The following is a 10,664-nucleotide window of genomic DNA, read 5'->3' on the forward strand; positions in this document are numbered from 1 at the left end:
AGGTAAGACATATGAAGGTTCGTTGGAACCATGAAGGATATTCTCTAGTGACACATTAGGTTTTGTGACACTTAAGGAGAGAGAATTTGGACTAACAAAGTGGACAACATATAAAGTATCACTCATTATGAGGTATTGTCCATTTGACACACTACCATATTGAATCAATATCAGTAAAGTTAAAAGCACTCGTGACCATGGAAGGCTCTACGTGAGTACATGCAGTTACCGCCATGATTCGGTGTTCGAGACTTTATGGGATCGGATTGACTATTAAGAATAATCTCTAGACCAATATAAGGGTGCGCACACAGTTCTGTTTCAATTAATATCGCCCAAGTAGGAGAATGTAAGAATTTCCTAATGTGGGCTTCATTAATTGAAATTAATTGAATTAGTTTGGTCTAATAAAGGTAAGATATATGGGTTCTTAATAAGTCTAATATGGGGCTGGCTGGTGTAGGCCGAGTACGGCCCGGCCTGTAATGAGAGGGCCCGTGGTCGAAGACTCTATAAATAGTGCTCAAGTCCCTCCCCTAACCTTATGATGCACAATTTGACTCACATACGGATTTAGAGAGAACTTTCTTCTCGTGAGTGGCAATCTCATTAGGCCAGTATTCTAATGAAGGGATAGGGGAGAAGCATTTGAGTTCGTGTTCGGAAACCGTCGAAAATTCCGCGTCAAGTTCGATGGATTCCAAACCAGGTACGCGAATCTACAATTTCTCCATTATCGTGTTTCGGTTTCTGATTATGGTGATCCTGGGCGTGCCATTTTCGTGGCCTACAAGTTTAACATGCATTTCGTTTCTGCATACGAACTGGCGCTTTAGTGATTTCTCCCGTGTGTTACTTTGTAATCGGTAAGCAATGATCTTAAACATAACGTGCCTTTGCTCCTGCAGGTGGAAAGAGCAACTCAACGAAGACTGTGATCATTGCAGTTGCCACAAGTGCTTCTGCGGTACTTGTTATCGGCGTTGTCATACTCCTGATAGTGAAAAGGAAGAAGAAGCAGCCTAGACGAGGAGTTGAAAGTGAGTCTTTATCTTTTTGCATTGAAACAGCAATTGTTCTTGAGGTTTAAAAGATCATGAAAATAATGAAGTTGACTAATTACTATGCTTTTGCACCAGCTCAGTAGTCACAATCAGGCCAACATTTTTTTAACAAATTGGGTTGAGAATTCCAGAACATGGAATTGAGACTTCGATCTTTACATTCATGCGCATCGCTCATACATGTCCAATTACACATTTCTCATTGTCTGTAGTTAACATGAACTGATTGAGCAGGCCAAAATAGCAAGTCCATAGTAATGCCTGCAAGTGCAACTCTATATATCAAAAGTTTGTGAAGCTTGCATTATAAAAAACTATGATAAAGACATTCATGCTCTGAATGATGGCCTATTTCTCTTTCTTGGTGAAGTTGTGGATGAAATAGGAACCGCGGAGTCACTGCAAATTGATTTCGGCACTATCAGAGCGGCAACTGTTAACTTCTCTAATTCCAAGAAGCTTGGACAAGGCAGTTTTGGTGCTGTTTACATGGTACTAATTAACAAAGCATCCTCTGGTCTCTTGTATTCAAAATTAAAGCAAAAAAAAGAGGCATAGATGACATCAACGTGATACTCTTTGAAATGCTTCAATTACATTTCGACACTAACAAGGAACTACTTTGATGAAATTTCAAGGTCGACTTTCCAACAGACAGGAAATCGCTATGAAACGACTGTCGCAGAATTCTGGCCAAGGAGAAGTAGAATTCAAGAACAAGGTCGTGTTACTAGCTAGGCTACAACATAGGAACTTGGTCAGGCTCCTAGGTTTCTATCCGGAAGGAGTCGAGCGACTTCTCATTTACAAGTTTGTGCCCAATTCAAGCCTTGATCAGTTCATATTCAGTATGTTTCTTGGGTTGTCATTCCTGAAATTGTATACTCATGAAATAATTAAGGGACATCTTATAGAATGTGATTTTCAACAAAATGTGTAGATCCTGTGAAGCGTGCGAATCTCGACTAGGATAGGCGTCACAAGATAATAATGGGTGTTGCTCGAGGGCTTCTTTACCTACACAAAGACTCTCGACTTTGTATCATCCATCGGGACCTTAAAGCCAGCAACATTTTGTTGGACTCAGACATGAATCCTAAGATATCGGATTTTGGTATGGCTAGGCTATTTGAGTTGGACCAAACTCAGGCAGAGACAAACCGAATTGTTGGGACCTAGTAAGTGCCACAACCACCTATAGCTAATGCTTACCAAAAAAATATAGGCAAATTGTCGAGCTAATAAGATGGACTTATTGTGATGCACAACGGATATATGGTGCCAGAGTATGCAATGCATGGAAACTTCTCAGTCAAGTCCGATGTCTTCAGTTTCGGAGTGCTAGTTTTGGGGATTGTGAGTGGCCAGAGGAACAATCTTTTTCGGGTGGGCAATAACACAGAGGTCCTTATAAGCTATGGGAGTATAAGAGCAAACCTTCTCATTTCACATAATGTTTTGGGGATCAATCTGCTCAATGTGTCACGCCCCGAACCCCATCGAGCTCGCGACATCCCCTGCTCCGGTCGAAATGATGCGACGTCCCAGGAACGTCGCCGACCCAACCCAAATATCAGAGCCACACGCGGAAGCGGATATATAAAACAAAACCCCGGACAGAAAGATGACGACAACAGGGAAGACCATCCTAACAATCAAATAACACATATTCATACAGCACCAAATATATAAACATCATATTACACACATATACAGCAAACCAGCATCCGAAATCACCGTCATAATAAAAGATCAGGGTCTGGTTAACTTAACTTCCCTATGGGTCAACTCATTTCACACAACCCCTAAAGTACCCTAGGGGGAAACTACTGATCACCATCTTCCGATCTGCTCCTGAATCTCTGGCTTGAGCCTCCGGAAATCTCTTGGGCATCGTCTACGAACTCACCCGCAGCTCCCCTAGGCACCAAAGGCAGTTCCCCGGACTTCCAAAAAGAGGAGGCGAACTTCCCAGGTTTATGACTGGGGGTCTGAAATTGTGGATTATACAACTATGAGACGAATCTCAATAAATGTACAACCCCAAACCCCACGTAGGCACTCACGTACCGCCAGACGAAACACGCACCACTCACAACGTTCAACCAAATCAACAAACACATACGAACCTACCTGGAACTCATTAAGCACATTCCTGCATGTTAGACAATAAGGTAGCCAACGCGTCACAGCAAAACATCACAACCACGCGCATGCCTCGATTATAAGACAAAACCTACTTGGGTACGTCCCATACCATGCCTAGCAGATTTTTCCCCATAATAGAGCACTACAATACGCGATGCACCCACACTCGCACACGAACTCACACCACACGTCACCTTTCACAATCCTCTCACTCGTTTTGCCAAATCCACTCATTCTCAACCCTTCCACCACTACCGCGCCCGCGTAAAACGCATCAGGCCAACGGTCTTCTGACCTCGTCAGGCATCGTCACCCCGTCGGGCCGGGCATCGTCACCTCGTCAGGGATGACATCGTCCCGCGTAAACGTACACGCCTCAGGACGGAATCCTACACACACTTTCCTTCTACCGCGCCCCGCGTAAAACGCATCAGGCCAACGGTCTTCTGACCACGTCAGGCATCGACACCCCGTCGGGCCGAGCATCGTTACCTCATCAGGGACGGTATCGTCCCGCGTAAACGTACACGCCTCAGGACGGACCCTTTTCCCAACCAATCCTTCATTCCAGTACCTTCGTTCCACTCATACCACACTTACACACGGTCAACAGTCGCACGACCAAACATACACACCTCACACGCATTCGTAGCCACGCACCAATTCACATCTCACGTACACTTCACAAACACACGTTCTCGTCATACGAATACACCGCACGACCATACACATTTAACACGCGAATTCAATGTGCATTCACACTACCACACCGCCACACCTCACGGCCACATACACACGGCACACAGCCACGCCATATTCAGCCCAACACATAATCCCGATCCAGCCAACAAATCACAAACAACACAATTGATCAATTAGGCACAATCAAGCCATAACAATCCCACTCAATCACACAAATGAATCCCGATCGATCCACAATATCACTGTCCTATCCAAATCTACTAAACCTCAAATTTTCATTGCCAAATCAGTCCGTAACCAACAAATATCCAGCCTCTAAATCAGTCTCCAAACAGTCACAATAATTCCAATCAATTATACAAATTAACTGCGATCGCTCCACACATCACAGCCATCATCGAGCCTACAAATCCTCACCAATTTCTTCTCCAAATCAGTCCCCAATTCAGCCCACGACAACCAAATACCAGCCTTCATCTCAGCCCTCAAAACAGCCACATAAACCCCTAAACCGAACCCTAAACAGTGACCGAAATCCCATCAAAATAAATAGTAAACGAACTCCAAAAATTCTAAAATTTGGATATATCATAAAACACATCTTGATCAACATTTCTTATGAAGAACACGAAATCCGGTTCAATCTACAACCATGCCTTTTTGTCCCTCGAAATTAGACCAAAATCAGTTCGCTCTAACAGACTATTCTGTCCTCAAAATACATTTATTTCAACACCCAAATCACCTTGAAAAGCTTTGAAATGTTTATATGTTATAGCCACAAATGTCCCCAACAATTTTTGTGAAGGAAGTATTTTGAAAATAGGCCTGGAAAAATTTATAAAAATTCGAACAGACCCGAAGGTCAGGTGAACAGTAAATCGGGCAGTTTTATTTCGGTCCAAAGATGGACTTTCGAATTGCACCAAATGATTTCTAAAAATTCCCAAATTAAAATATGTTATACATCAAGATGTTGGGAACAACTTTCATGAAGAAAACTTCCTCAAATTCGGCCCAAAAAATTTTCTACGAAAATAGCAAACCGGGCGGGTACAGTAACCGTGAATCCGCGATTCACCCCGAACCTCACGGATTCAAACCCGAACCGATTTCTACCGAATTCCAACCGCCAAAACTCATTTCCCGACGTCTAATCCAACCCGCAACAACCACTAACAGCCATACTCAGCCACCAATAACCATGATCAACCACCAATAACCATTATCAACGCCTTAATCAACCTTTAAATCCCCTAAACCGAGTCCTAACCGCGTCTAGCAATACCCGAGGTCCTAGGTAGTTTTTGGGGGAGACACTTACCTAAGAAAAACGCGACAAACTGGCTGGACAAGGGGCTGGAACAGCCGGACTAGCAGCAGCAGCGGCGGCGGCGAACGATGGCCGGCGGTGCTCCTCCGGCGGCGATGATCACGGCAAGGGAACAAGAGAGGGAGAATTTTGGGAGAGAAAAAGGGAGAAAATGGGAGAGGAGGGGCTGAACGTGGGGGGTTCTGGCCAGATGAGGGAGGAGAGAGAGAGAGAGAGAAGGTCAGACCGGTCAAAAATGGGGGACCAGAGGGCGCCACGTGTCGCGATCCTATGCGATTTCCCATTTTGCCCTTGATCCGACGGCCCTTATTTGTCTCTATCCAATAATTGAAGGGCAAAAATGTCCAAAGTCCAATAATGCAGCTGAAATTCTAATTTAATAATTCTCAATTCTCCAGTCCAAAATTCGGAATACCCAGTAGCGGGTCCATGTGCAAAACAATAATTTTTCCGCCCCGGGCCGAAATTCCATTTTTCGACCGTACTAACCAAAAATGTGAGTGGCCAACATAATATGGCGTCGGATTTGTGAAAATAGCCTCTTAAGCCCTCGAAAATCGACTGCAAAGTTCTGGGAATAAAATAATATTATTTTTCACTTCCGAGCCAAAATTCCAATTTTCGTCCGAAACCACTCCAGATATGCGTGGCCACCCAAAAACGGCATCGGCCTCTAAAAATAACCTCAAACGGCCTCAAAATCCAACATCGGTGTCCATAGGGGCAAAATCGTAATTTTCCCGGTCTCGAACCGAAATCCATTTTTTTGCAGAAATGGTTGGCCCCAAGGTTGGCCAAGCCGAAAACGTCATCGGCCGTCCAAAATTGTCACTTTCAAAATTCTCGATTCCCGGGCCCGAATTCCAAGAAATGACTAAGATCGAACAATCGCGACTTTAGTTTATCTCAGGCTAACGGGTGGCTCATTGGGATTACGCGCTCTCGACCCGTGACCGACACTAAGTCAAATCACGTTTAAGTTTGCTCGAGCCAAGGCGACCTTGATTGTCATATAATTGCGAGGGTCTGTCACTAGTGCCCTTCGGACACGATCAATCAAATAGACCGGTCTCGGTTGGCTCAAAACATTCCCTCGTTAATCGATATGGTCGAAGATCGAACCAAGGTCGAGTTCTTTGATCGTGCGAACTCAATCCAGTACTGGCCTTACCCCTAAGGTTAGCATCCCGTGAATGCGCATTTCCGGGTGAGATCTCACTATAGTGCATTGATCAATATTAATTTCCTAAATCCCGGGAAAAGGATCGAAAATTCAGACTGTTACACAATGTCTGTCAAATGTTTGCAGGTTTGGAAGAATTGGAGGGAAGGAACAACATCAAACATCATCAATCCCTGTTTGACTTTTGGTTTGAGTACCGAAATTGCAAGGTGCATTCACATTGGTCTACTATGCGTCCAAGAAAACGTGGCTAACCGGCCAACAATGGCTTCGGTACTTCTCATGCATAACAACCACTTGGTCACACTTCAAGTGCCTTCACAACCTGCATTCTTCATGCACAGTGGCATCGAATCCAATAGGTCATCTATGCAGGATTATAGTTCAAGGGTGTCTCAAGTTGACAGATCAAGAAGCAAACCGAACCAGTTCTCGAAAAACGAGATCTCTGTGACCGAGCTATGTCCACGGTAGCCTTGACAATTGGGAGATCAACATACCCAACGCATAAATAATTGTGTTTGTCCTGGTTTTCAGATTATCAAATTACATTCTCGTGATTTAATTCTTCCTAGCAATTACTATTTTTTTGTAGTGCTTAAGTGATCTTGAGCCAGATTTCATGCATCAGCTAAGTGCGTTTTCCAATTTAGTAAAAGGCATACCCCTGATAGAGATCCGTGAGGAATTGCTATTTTAAGATATAGCTCAAAGCAGTTAAATTGGGTAAGAGGGATGCCACGGGCTCGATGGGGTTCGGGGCGTGACATGAACTCACCAATTAAATCAAATACAAATGAACATGTGTTGTTGACACCTAAAAGTTGACCGAATTTTCTAAATCGACATGACATCATACAAAAATCGATAATGAGTGATTATAACATAGACGAGTCGTTGATAGCAAAAATTCTTTGTTGATGACCAACATAAGTGCTGACCATAGTACGGCTATTGACATATGCTGACGAGTAAAACAGTGCGAAAAAACCATTACAAAACTATGCGAAAAAGCCATTACAAAACATCTCCCGATTTTGCTCTTGTTCAAAGTTGTTTGATTAGGCGAAACTTTAGGGTAATATAACTCATTGCTCTAGCATCTTTTTCGGGTGATCTTTTTTTATTATTATGATGCTAAACTTTCCAAGGGAAATCTCATGGAAACTAATAAATTAGTGGAAACAAGTGGAAAAAGGCCATTACACAACTTTTCTCGTGTTTGTTCTATTTCGAAGATATTTGATTGGGCAAAATTTCGGAATAGTGTAACTAATTGCTCCGACATCTTTTTTGGGTGATCTTTTTCTTTTCTTTTTTTTGGCTTATGCAAAATATTGGAGGGGAATCTCATAAAAACTAATAATTTACTTAAAAAACAGTGCGAAAAAGCCATTACTTCACCTCCCCTTTTTGGTCTTGTTCCAAGATGTTTGATTTGGTAAAACTTATGGATAGTGTAACTCAGTGCTCTAGCATCTTTTTCAAGTGATCTTTTTTTTTTCTTCTGCAAAATTTTTCGAGGGAAATATCATGGAAACAAATGAATTAGTAGAAAATGTTGCAATCCTCTTTTTTCTGTTGGGGAAAAACGAAACAAGTTTAGGGGTATTGCCTAATGGCGAGCCAACAGCTCTCGATTGGCCTACCACTAGGCACGGACTCTCCCAAGCCCATACCTCATGCAACCGGTTCCCTGTTCCAAGTGAAATCCCACCCGAGAACCGGACTGATTTTGGAATCAGTTTTTAGTTTGTGTTAAAAAAACTCCCTAGATCATACTATTACTATATTTTGGATTGTTACTTTATTATTTATCTTTTACTTTAAATCATTTCATTGCTACTCATATTATTTTGCTGGAAAAAATGAAACAAAAAAAAGAAACAAAAGATAAATAGGTTTCCGAGTAAACCCTAGAACTGGATCGGAAAAAACAGAATAAATTCCAAAACATGATTTGGGGCAAACAGGGTAAGTTTTCAAGTTCCAACAACTGGGAACCAGTTATAACAGGGTAGATGGTTAGGTTTCAGGTCTAGAACCTACCCACCTTGAACCAATCACCCCTACCACTAGCCATTTGGGGTCGACTAAAACCAAATGAGACATAGGAGTGTCACTTTATTACCTACGCAACTAGAGATTCTAAATGGTTATGCATTCTTTATTACCAATTACAAATCCTAAAGCTATCGAAATCATTTCTAAGTTGACATGCAAATGTTTTTGTGAGTTTATTTTCATTAAAGTCTAAATTAGTCTTAACCTAATCTAGAAAAGAAATTAACACACAATTTATTGAAAGGGTGCGAAAATTAAACAATCAAGCTATTGAAAGCGTATGTCTAAGTGCGGAAATGTAAAATGCCCAACTCGTCTGGCAAATAATATACATAGTGATGTTATAAGTCCCAAGACATAATCTCCCATGAACTAAAATCAAGTCGAGTTCAATTTCTTACCTAAAAGGATCAACTTTCTATGACTAAACTCATATTAAGGGTAAACACTGTGACATCCCGAATTTCGGCCCATTTTTTGGGTTTTATAAAACGCGTAATTTGTCAGTGTGCTTATAGTAAAATCTCGCCCGGGAACTGATCACTCCCGGTTATCATTTTAAATTAGAGATTTCGCTAGAATCGCACTCGATCAAATCTGGCCGTTATTTAGACCCCGAACTTGGCAGTCGATTTTCGGGAGTTTCAGGACGAAATAAATTGGACGGTGTCAATATTATTGTAGCCATCGTTGAGATTGTCAGGAATAATGGAAAAAGGTGAGTTTTTGACCGGGTGCGAATTTGGACTAGTAGACCTCCCTCGCTATAGTTTGATTTAATTAATTCGGCATTTGTCCCTTTTTATATGCGAGGCTTATTTTGGACCGGTGGATCGCTTTCGATTTTGAATTTGGGTCATCGGATCGCATTTAATATTTGATTGAAGTTAAATTTTTTATTATTTTTCTCTCTCCTCTCTCCTCCGCGCGCACGCTCCCCCTTCTGACCGCGCACGTTCTCTCTCTCTCTCTCCTTTCTCTTCTCTCCTCTCTGACCGCACGCAACCCCCCCTGCAACGTCACTCATGCCCATTCTTCCCCCCCTCCTCTGACACGCTTTCTCCTCTCTCTCTTCTTCTTCCTTCTTCTTCTCTTTCTTCTTCCTTTCTTTTTCTGCTTCGGTTTTCTTCCTCCCCAACGAGCCGCGTCTGGACTCCGCTCCGCCCGACGCCGTCCCGCTCGTCGCCGCGTGCCGTGCCGTCGCCGGCCAGCTCGACCGCCGCGCCGCGCCGTCCGTCAGCCATCGCCCCCGACCTGCTGTCCTATCCCCTCCCCCTATTCGCACGAGCCGTGAGCTCGCCCCCACGACCGCCGCGGCCCAGCCTCGTCCCAGCTTGCCGCCGCTCACCGCCCGCTCCGCCGTCCGGCTCGCCGCCGTGCTTTGCCTCGTCGCCGCCGGTCCGCCATCTCTCCCCTCGCCTCGATCCCTCTCTCTCCTCACCCTCACCTTCACCTCACCCCCCCCGCCGGTTCACTCTTTTTCTCCCTATCCAGCCTCGCGCCGCCGCTGCCGCCTCGCCGCCGCGTCGCCGCCGCCACCGTTTGCCGCCGGCCGCCGGCCCAGCCGTGGCCGGCTCGTCGCCCACGCGACCAAGCCGCGCGCTGCCGTCGCGTGCTCGCGCCCGTGCCCGTCGCCCAGGCGCGTTGCCCATTCACCGGCCGTCGCCGGCGCGTCACCCATCCGCTCGCTCGTGCGCCCGGCACGCCGCACGTCCGCCGCGCCCGCGCGCCAGGCACGCCGATCGGCCATTGTGCCCACTTTGGCCGGCCAGTGCGCCCGTTGGCCTGCGCCCGCGCCTAGTTCGGCACTGTTCATCCGGGCCATTTTAGGCCCGAGCCGACTTTTCCCGGGTCAAAACTTAGGTAAGTGACTTCCTAAACCCTACCTAGTACTTTGGGTATTTTTAAACTTGTTTAGGGTGAAATTTAGTACTGGCTTAGGACTTTAATTAGGCGTGGGCTAATTAGACTGATTGTGCTTAATTGGTGAATTATTGTGGCGATAATTGTGCGGCTGATTTAGTGATTGACTGAGATAAATATGCCTGACTGAATTGTCGTGGCGCTTGTGGGTGAATTGGATTAATTGAATGTGCCGACTTGAATGTCGGGTTGGTGGGCCGATGTCGGGAGCATGAATTGAGTTGACTGATGTGGCGTGCTAGATTGA

At 44.6% G+C, this 10,664-nt stretch overlaps 1 pseudogene; it reads left to right on the top strand.

Moving 5' to 3' along the window:
• The first annotated feature begins 1,689 nt into the window (after nucleotides 1-1,689).
• On the top strand, nucleotides 1,690-7,012 carry LOC115663454 (cysteine-rich receptor-like protein kinase 10; annotated as a pseudogene).
• Nucleotides 7,013-10,664: the final 3,652 nt, after the last annotated feature.

The sequence above is a fragment of the Syzygium oleosum genome, unplaced genomic scaffold (genome assembly GCF_021117445.2).
Source record: "Syzygium oleosum isolate NSW1041296 unplaced genomic scaffold, Sole_v2.1 Sole_v2.11, whole genome shotgun sequence".
Classification (NCBI taxonomy): Eukaryota; Viridiplantae; Streptophyta; class Magnoliopsida; order Myrtales; family Myrtaceae; genus Syzygium; species Syzygium oleosum.